Here is a 10,327-nt window from a genome sequence, read left to right as displayed (position 1 = left end):
GTGCACTATGCACTCACTACTCTGCACTCTGCACTCTGCACTCACTACTCTGCACTCTGCACTCTGCACTCACTACTCTGCACTCTGCACTCACTACTCTGCACTCTGCACTCACTACTCTGCACTCTGCACTCACTACTCTGCACTCTGCACTCACTACTCTGCACTCTGCACTCACTACTCTGCACTCACTACTCTGCACTCTGCACTCACTACTCTGCACTCACTACTCTGCACTCTGCACTCACTACTCTGCACTCTGCACTCACTACTCTGCACTCTGCACTCACTACTCTGCACTCACTACTCTGCACTCTGCACTCACTACTCTGCACTCACTACTCTGCACTCACTACTCTGCACTCACTACTCTGCACTCTGCACTCACTACTCTGCACTCTGCACTCACTACTCTGCACTCTGCACTCACTACTCTGCACTCTGCACTCTGCACTCTGCACTCACTACTCTGCACTCTGCACTCTGCACTCACTACTCTGCACTCACTACTCTGCACTCTGCACTCACTACTCTGCACTCTGCACTCACTACTCTGCACTCTGCACTCACTACTGTGCACTATGCACTCACTACTCTGCACTCTGCACTCTGCACTCACTACTCTGCACTCTGCACTCTGCACTCACTACTCTGCACTCTGCACTCACTACTCTGCACTCTGCACTCACTACTCTGCACTCTGCACTCACTACTCTGCACTCACTACTCTGCACTCACTACTCTGCACTCTGCACTCACTACTCTGCACTCTGCACTCACTACTCTGCACTCTGCACTCACTACTCTGCACTCACTACTCTGCACTCACTACTCTGCACTCTGCACTCACTACTCTGCACTCTGCACTCACTACTCTGCACTCTGCACTCACTACTCTGCACTCACTACTCTGCACTCACTACTCTGCACTCTGCACTCACTACTCTGCACTCTGCACTCACTACTCTGCACTCTGCACTCACTACTCTGCACTCTGCACTCACTACTCTGCACTCACTACTCTGCACTCTGCACTCACTACTCTGCACTCACTACTCTGCACTCTGCACTCACTACTCTGCACTCACTACTCTGCACTCTGCACTCACTACTCTGCACTCTGCACTCACTACTCTGCACTCTGCACTCACTACTCTGCACTCTGCACTCTGCACTCACTACTCTGCACTCTGCACTCACTACTCTGCACTCTGCACTCTGCACTCACTACTCTGCACTCACTACTCTGCACTCTGCACTCACTACTCTGCACTCTGCACTCACTACTCTGCACTCTGCACTCTGCACTCACTACTCTGCACTCTGCACTCACTACTCTGCACTCTGCACTCTGCACTCTGCACTCACTACTCTGCACTCACTACTCTGCACTCACTACTCTGCACTCACTACTCTGCACTCACTACTCTGCACTCTGCACTCACTACTCTGCACTCACTACTCTGCACTCTGCACTCACTACTCTGCACTCACTACTCTGCACTCTGCACTCACTACTCTGCACTCACTACTCTGCACTCACTACTCTGCACTCTGCACTCACTACTCTGCACTCTGCACTCACTACTCTGCACTCACTACTCTGCACTCTGCACTCACTACTCTGCACTCTGCACTCACTACTCTGCACTCACTACTCTGCACTCTGCACTCACTACTCTGCACTCACTACTCTGCACTCTGCACTCTGCACTCACTACTCTGCACTCTGCACTCACTACTCTGCACTCTGCACGCACTACTCTGCACTCTGCACTCACTACTCTGCACTCTGCACTCACTACTCTGCACTCTGCACTCACTACTCTGCACTCTGCACTCACTACTCTGCACTCTGCACTCACTACTCTGCACTCACTACTCTGCACTCTGCACTCACTACTCTGCACTCACTACTCTGCACTCTGCACTCACTACTCTGCACTCACTACTCTGCACTCTGCACTCACTACTCTGCACTCTGCACTCACTACTCTGCACTCACTACTCTGCACTCACTACTCTGCACTCTGCACTCACTACTCTGCACTCTGCACTCACTACTCTGCACTCTGCACTCTGCACTCACTACTCTGCACTCTGCACTCTGCACTCACTACTCTGCACTCACTACTCTGCACTCTGCACTCACTACTCTGCACTCACTACTCTGCACTCTGCACTCACTACTCTGCACTCACTACTCTGCACTCTGCACTCACTACTCTGCACTCTGCACTCACTACTCTGCACTCTGCACTCACTACTCTGCACTCTGCACTCACTACTCTGCACTCTGCACTCACTACTCTGCACTCTGCACTCTGCACTCACTACTCTGCACTCTGCACTCACTACTCTGCACTCACTACTCTGCACTCTGCACTCACTACTCTGCACTCTGCACTCACTACTCTGCACTCTGCACTCACTACTCTGCACTCACTACTCTGCACTCACTACTCTGCACTCACTACTCTGCACTCTGCACTCACTACTCTGCACTCACTACTCTGCACTCTGCACTCACTACTCTGCACTCACTACTCTGCACTCTGCACTCACTACTCTGCACTCACTACTCTGCACTCACTACTCTGCACTCTGCACTCACTACTCTGCACTCTGCACTCACTACTCTGCACTCACTACTCTGCACTCTGCACTCACTACTCTGCACTCTGCACTCACTACTCTGCACTCACTACTCTGCACTCTGCACTCACTACTCTGCACTCACTACTCTGCACTCTGCACTCACTACTCTGCACTCTGCACTCACTACTCTGCACTCTGCACGCACTACTCTGCACTCTGCACTCACTACTCTGCACTCTGCACTCACTACTCTGCACTCTGCACTCACTACTCTGCACTCTGCACTCACTACTCTGCACTCACTACTCTGCACTCTGCACTCACTACTCTGCACTCACTACTCTGCACTCTGCACTCTGCACTCACTACTCTGCACTCACTACTCTGCACTCTGCACTCACTACTCTGCACTCTGCACTCACTACTCTGCACTCACTACTCTGCACTCACTACTCTGCACTCTGCACTCACTACTCTGCACTCTGCACTCTGCACTCTGCACTCTGCACTCTGCACTCACTACTCTGCACTCTGCACTCTGCACTCACTACTCTGCACTCACTACTCTGCACTCTGCACTCACTACTCTGCACTCACTACTCTGCACTCTGCACTCACTACTCTGCACTCACTACTCTGCACTCTGCACTCACTACTCTGCACTCTGCACTCACTACTCTGCACTCTGCACTCACTACTCTGCACTCACTACTCTGCACTCTGCACTCACTACTCTGCACTCTGCACTCTGCACTCACTACTCTGCACTCTGCACTCACTACTCTGCACTCACTACTCTGCACTCTGCACTCACTACTCTGCACTCACTACTCTGCACTCTGCACTCACTACTCTGCACTCTGCACTCACTACTCTGCACTCTGCACTCACTACTCTGCACTCACTACTCTGCACTCTGCACTCACTACTCTGCACTCACTACTCTGCACTCACTACTCTGCACTCTGCACTCACTACTCTGCACTCTGCACTCACTACTCTGCACTCTGCACTCTGCACTCACTACTCTGCACTCTGCACTCTGCACTCACTACTCTGCACTCTGCACTCTGCACTCACTACTCTGCACTCACTACTCTGCACTCTGCACTCACTACTCTGCACTCTGCACTCACTACTCTGCACTCTGCACTCACTACTCTGCACTCTGCACTCACTACTCTGCACTCTGCACTCTGCACTCACTACTCTGCACTCTGCACTCACTACTCTGCACTCTGCACTCACTACTCTGCACTCTGCACTCACTACTCTGCACTCTGCACTCACTACTCTGCACTCACTACTCTGCACTCACTACTCTGCACTCTGCACTCACTACTCTGCACTCTGCACTCACTACTCTGCACTCTGCACTCACTACTCTGCACTCACTACTCTGCACTCACTACTCTGCACTCTGCACTCACTACTCTGCACTCTGCACTCACTACTCTGCACTCACTACTCTGCACTCTGCACTCACTACTCTGCACTCTGCACTCACTACTCTGCACTCACTACTCTGCTGCACTCTGCACTCACTACTCTGCACTCTGCACTCACTACTCTGTCTCTGCACTCACTACTCTGCACTCTGCACTCACTACTCTGCACTCTGCACTCACTACTCTGCACTCTGCATTCACTACTCTGTCTCTGCACTCACTACTCTGCACTCTGCACTCACTACTCTGCACTCACTACTCTGCACTCACTACTCTGCACTCTGCACTCACCACTCTGCACTCACCACTCTGCACTCACCACTCTGCACTCACCACTCCTGCACTCACCACTCCTGCACTCACCACTCCTGCACTTACCACTCCTGCACTCACCACTCCTGCACTCACTACTCCTGAACTCACTACTCCTGCACTCACTACTCCTGCACTCACTACTCCTGCACTCACTACTCTTGCACTCACTACTCTGCACTCACTACTCTGCACTCACTACTCTGCACTCACTACTCTGCACTCTGCACTCACTACTCTGCACTCTGCACTCACTACTCTGCACTCTGCACTCACTACTCTGCACTCTGCACTCACTACTCTGCACTCTGCACTCTGCACTCACTACTCTGCACTCTACACACTCACTCTGCACTCCCACTTTGCACTCACTCTGCAAAGCGCGTCGATTATAATATTTTTTCATGAACTTCCTTTAAAACACACCTTTCTGCAGTGTTGTGTCTCCATTGGCGCACGCACCAGAAGTCAGGCAATATCGCATGTAACCGGGGCGGCGTCCGGACCGGAAAAGAAGGCAGGCGGACTAAATGCGTATCGCGGCCCGTCCAAACGAACGGTCCGTGAATGATTACGCTGCCCGTTGGAGACTCCTGGAAACATTTCCCAGGTAAGAGAAGCATTATGCCCCCCAAGTAGTCTGACCATCTGCAGACAGCGTGTACACTTGTTCACAGCCTCACACTTCGTATAACTTTTAGAGAGCTACGCCGAGATAGAGCGTAAACGATCGGCAACATCATTTCACCTACACCTTTGGTGTGCTGCAGCTAGACAAAAGAGTAAAGTCTAAGAAAAAACAGAGTTGAGCTCCTTCCTCATACTGTTTTTACAGAAGATTTGTAGACAAGCAACCCTCTTGGTGTGCGGTACGTAGATTGCAGACACCGAAAAATGAGTAAGGACTAATAAAAACAAACGGAGAGTTGCTCCTTCCTCATACTGTTTTTACAGACCATTTGTAGCCAAGCAAAGCCCGTGTACGTAGCATTGTTTAAAAAAAACACAGCGCGATCCTGTAATCAAAGTGCCTGGCCATAGTGTCTTCAATAATTATTAATTCTGGTGAACTTGTGTGTGTGTCTGTGTGCGACGGGGGAGGGGGAAGCACTCGTGTGTGTCTGTGCGAGTGTGTATGTGTGGGGGGGGTGTCTGTATGTGTGTGCGTGCATGGGCGTGTGTGTGTGTGTGTGTGCGTCTGTGTGAATGCACGACAGCAGCTGCCCACAGCGAGCGCGTTCGCGTTTCAAATCGCCTCCAAGGCGATGCGCGCGGCCAGGAGTGTCTCCTGGGAAGCACACACGCTGACAATAGGCTCTCGGCAACAGCGCGCTTCCGCGCGCTTAGCCGAGACCTAAAAATGAGACACCTCCATGGTAATAGTGACTGGATTGGAGTCAAATAATGTTACACATACATCCTAAATGGGTAAAAAACGTATTAAATCCTCTTTGGCTGTTAGTCAATTGCCTACTGGCAAACAAGGCTTGTTAGTCTTTCTTTTAATATTAATGGGAGTTAAAAACACTTTTCAATCTGAGGTCATCCAAAAACCTAAAAATGTAGACATTGTTTTAAGTCACCAGGTCCTTTATCAGTTGACGAAAACAGCCAACATCATCCCTCAAGAAATGAAAAGCAAATCGAGAGCATGCCAAACTCTTAACGTCCGGTCTTAATTATACCGCAAGACCTCTGCACACACTTAGGTGAACAAAACTAGTAATACTAATATGAATGCAGATGACAGTGTAGTCTATGGAGATACCAAAATATTGTGTAAAGTGCACACAACCACAAAACAGTAACCCATTTTGGTGAGAGTGCAGTAAAAGGAGATCATATGAACAATCATTACCACTAAGGTTGAAGACATCACACCATTGCGAAGATTCAGCCTTAATGTATGGACATTCGTACTGTCCAGCATATGTGTAAATGATGCTCCACTTACACGGTCACGGGTATAGATAACCAGCATTACACTTGCATAGAATACTATGAGAAGTCGAACATTCCACAAGGGTTTTAAGCCACTTCTGAGGTACCAGCCAAGTATTTCTGCCTCTTCAGAATCACCAGTGGCACTTTTTGTGCATGGCGTGAGGTAAGGGTTACTCTTTTGCTGAGATACAGAATCGCAGAGGCCTCCTAAAAGCAAAGTCGTTCCCTTGTACAAAACAATTATCTTATCAGGCAGCCCGTGAGACAGTAAGCATGTGCGCAATATGAAGAAAGTGGAACGCGAAAGAACGCAAAATTGGATCGTTTCCCCCGATTTCTGTCGTTTCCCTCAATTTCTGCTTAGGGTCGTGTGACCGAGACTCGAACCCGGGTCCTCTCGGTCCGAGGTCGAGCGCCCTAGCCGTTAGGCCACCTCCTCTCCGCTATAAAAGCGGCATGCGGGGAGCATCTTGTGGTTTTCAAAACCCATTTGTGCGGCCTACTCTCCGCCTCCGTATCCCGTGTAATCGGAAATGTGTGGCACCGTCACAAGCCTCTTCGTAATTAGCACCGGGGCTGAGTAACGAGAGAAAGGATTACTCCCTTATAAAGTGCTTGAAACCCGGCTATCGGTATAAAGCGCCACTTTTTAGGTCTAAATTCAATCGCGGGCCCTATGCTTTATTCCGTTCTCAAAGAAAGAGAACTTCGTATCCTTTAATGTAAGTTCTTGAACTGAAAAGCTTATTATTCTTTCAACAGTAGCATGTCGCCCTCTTGTTTAACTCCACCGAGAGTTTCATTTGCAAGAGAGTACCCAAAGCGCTACTGAGAAACTAGGGGCTGTTGCATTTAAATATCCGCAAGCCCAAAACCAAGGCTGCCTAGTCTTGAATTTGTCTTGTGCTTTTTTACTACGGAGGCCGCTAGCAACCCTTCCGCCTTCCGGCCATGTCGGAGGCTGCCCCAAGTATTACATTATTTATCTTGGCGCTGTGCAATGGAGTTTCTTGTTACCCATCTCAACCAGCGTCATGTTATCGACCTTAGACGAATGATAGGCAGGGCAGCCCTACAGGATCGGTGCCTCCTGGTCCTCGTGGTGTCCAGCTGGAGGGCCTACTCTTCAGGGTGCAATTGAGAGACCTGAACTTGCCATCACAACTGTCAGTCGAAATAGGGGGCGGGTTATGCCTCTCACCGTGGCCTCGGTGGCCTGCGCAGTGACTTCCTCTCTGCTGGAAGGTATTTCGGGCGTAATAAATTGGACATAAGCTGGGCAGTCTTTAATAAGAGGACGTGCAAGATTATCCCTTTCACCGGCCAAAGCTTATCTCTCAATGGATGGCTGAGGGCCATTGCTCTACAGTTAATTAGCAGCAGAGGTAAATCAGGCTCTGGAAGGAGACGATCTCCACACATCTATCTTTGGAGGGCTTCTTAGGTCAGAGGTCACAAAGGACCGATGTGTGAGGCGGGAGGAGGCCCGAGAAATGAAAGAGCAAACGGCTGGAAAGGATCCCAGTGCATCTGAGAAAACCCAGCGCTGAACACTGTGTATTTCAATATAAAAAAGGGCACTGTGCGTATCCGTACCGCACAGCGCTGCCCACTGTGCATTTCAATACAAAAGGCACTGTGCAATTCAATACAAAAGGCACTGTGCCTCTCCGTAGAGCACAGCGCTGCACACTGTGCATTGCTGCACACTGTGAATCTCGATCTAACCCAGCGTTGTGGGTCTCATTGGAGCACAGCGCTGCGTGCACACTGTGCCTTCGACAAAACACAGCACTGTGCATCTCAGTACCGCACAGCGCTGAACACTGCATTTGGGTATAACAACGCACTGCGTGTCTTAGTAGGGCACAACGCTGAACCTGTATCCGGATATAACACAGCGCTGTGCATTTCAGCAGAGCACAGCGCTTAACACTGGCCATCGCAGTACAGCTCAGAGCTGTCGCTGTATTTCAGTATAACACCGCGCTCTGTGTCTCAGTGGAGCACAGGCCTGCACACTGCATTTCAATATACACAGCACCGCGCCACTCAGTAAAACACAGCACTGCATGTTAGGCATTTCAAGAAACAAGATGAAATCGGTCCTTGCAATGGTAGCCAAGAAAACATATCAGTTTAGGACACCCTGATTTACACTAAACAATGTATGAACAAAGAATAGAAACGAAATCCAAACTTTGAATCACTAGGAACTGATGAAATTAAATAGGGACAACTGGGTCATCAGAATACCAATGAAGTTTGTGTGAACTTTTCCTCGGCTGTGGGTGGGAGTGTCTTAATTTTTTGTGCAGTATCATAGCAATCGACCCTCGGTTTAAATCTGCGACTTAACCACTCAGACGCGCTCCCTACAAGGCGGTAAACACAGCTACCCTGGAGTGTGCTGTCCACCTCCTTCGGTAAATGGCAGGACGACTGTACCAATGCGTCCCTGCACGGGGTCCCTTTGGACGAGCAGTCCATAATGCGGGGCAATGGCGGGCAGACAGTGCAAAAACATACTAGCAGCCAGTGAGGGCACACACTCACCCTCGGATAGACTGAAGCTTCACTCCGCTATTTAGACCGCTCGCTGCGCTGCCGTCGATTGCGGTGAACCCGTTCCTCTGAAACGCGGGGAAACCTAGCACACCACGCGTTAAGCATCGCTGCAGTATCAGTATCAGTGTTTACGCCCGCCTACCCGATGCGGTGAGACCGCAGCCTGGCCACGTCCACCCCCCCTCCCCCCCCCCAGTGATATACAACCACGGGCCCTGTACAACCTGGGCTTAACCCAGGGACGGGGCGGGGGGGGGGGGGGGGGGGCAGAGAGCATGGCACTCACCTTCCAAACGTAAAACGACGGCGATCGCGTACCTAACGACGGCGTGCAGTGCTCAGCCGATCAGCGCAGAGCCTAGGGGAATTGTGGTGCGGGAAGAGAGGTGAACGCGCTCGCACCATCTGGATTGCATTACACGGGCGCTCTGACAGCTCCTAATTAAGATTAATCACTCTGTGTGCTCGTTCGCGCACAGAATATGCCATGAAACTAACATCAATGACGGACGAAAAGTAAATACAGCCTATCACGTCAAGGCTACTACATAGACAGCACAGCGAAGACGAATCACTAGGCAGATACCATAAAATGCAAAGGAATGTGTCTGGCCAGAGCTCTAGAGAGCCTTTTTTTCTCTTTAACATTAGGATCTCGACACTCCACCCACTTCGTGGGCGTAGGCCGAGCCCTAAAAAGGAACAAAGGCTGCAGACTCTGGGACGGTGATTCTTCAGGTGCGACCACCACTTCGAGAGGTAAGTTGGGATCTTGGAGAAGAGGTAGGTACCCCAAAGGGAGGCACAGGGGGTCGCAGGGTGCAGGGGTGTCGTTGGGTGTCGGAAAATCTTACCCTCGGCTGGTCGCGGTTGGAGGGGTCCCTGGTTCCGAGCCTGCAGGCGTCGCCTGGGTCGTCGAGGAGGGTCTTTGGGCACTGGACTACGGGTCCCAGTCGCCGGGGGGGACGTCCTCGTGGTCTTGGATCACTCGGGCACGGGCCGGACTCGGCTGAGTGGGCTGGTTCGGAGCTTCCTGGCTGTCACCAGGGGGGTTGTTGCAGCAGAGCCTCTGCTGATGGGAGTCCCAATCTTTAAAAGAGTCAAAGCAGGCAGGTTCCCTGGGTGTCCCAAGGTTGCTGTCCGCAGGATTTGCCGGGATTTAGGCAGGAGCAGGTTCCAGGATCGACAGGCCGGTAGGGCTGGGGCCAAGTCAGTTGTTGTCGTCCTGTTGTTAGCAGCTGCACGGCGGGTCTTCTTCCTCTTGGTCTTCTTTCTTCTTTGCTTATCGGGATCTCAGGAAGGAAGGTTCAGGGAGCCCCTACATATTGAATTTAGGGGTGTTACAGGTAGGGCAAGGGCCAGGACGAATAGGTCCCTGTCCTGGGGTGAGTACACCCCCTAGCCTGCTCCACTCCTGTGGGACGGGGGCAGGATCCTAGCTGTGATTGGGCAAGGCT

Source organism: Lissotriton helveticus, chromosome 1_1 (genome assembly GCF_964261635.1).
Source record: "Lissotriton helveticus chromosome 1_1, aLisHel1.1, whole genome shotgun sequence".
NCBI lineage: Eukaryota > Metazoa > Chordata > Amphibia > Caudata > Salamandridae > Lissotriton > Lissotriton helveticus.
Note: the sequence above shows the minus strand (reverse complement) of the source record.